Below are 639 nucleotides of genomic sequence, written 5' to 3' on the forward strand. Positions count from 1 at the left end.
CCCCCCTCCTTTCCTCCCCCCTGACTCCATCCTGTTCCCTCCAGGCACGGCCGCGCCGGGTGCATGTCAAAGATCACATGACAATAAGGACTCCGGCCCAGACCAGGACGAAGGACTGAATCAGACCTCATTCAAGCACGTCATGAGTGACCAGAGGGGCCGCTGTTGAGCCAGAGTGACAGGCCTTTCAGCCCGGACACACACAGGATAAAGCTGCCCCCCACCCCCCCCCCCCCTAACCTTTGCTAAAGTTTGATTACAGTTTGTAAATGAATCCAAACTTCACCATTGGCCGATGCTGAGCCAGGACTTCCGGCCAATCAAATATTGACGACCGTCCTCTCAGTTTCCTCAGCCAGTCATCTGACGGCTTCACAACTGGACGCTCACTGGATTAAACGCAGCACGGCGGCGGCGGCGAGGTTCACAGATGAATTATTCAGGAAGTTCTTTTTATTCTGAGGCTCAGATTACCTGCTAACCTGCTAACCTGCTAACTAACTCACCGCTCTGACACAACGAGGGAAAATGAATGTCAGCAAATAAACTCCTAGAAAAACCTGGTTTCTCAAAGAAGAAACAGGAGGCGGAACGTCAGTCAGACTCTGGGAACGGAACACGTCTGCTGGACGGAATGTT

Source organism: Cynoglossus semilaevis, chromosome 16 (genome assembly GCF_000523025.1).
Source record: "Cynoglossus semilaevis isolate Cse_v1.0 chromosome 16, Cse_v1.0, whole genome shotgun sequence".
NCBI classification, from domain to species: domain Eukaryota; kingdom Metazoa; phylum Chordata; class Actinopteri; order Pleuronectiformes; family Cynoglossidae; genus Cynoglossus; species Cynoglossus semilaevis.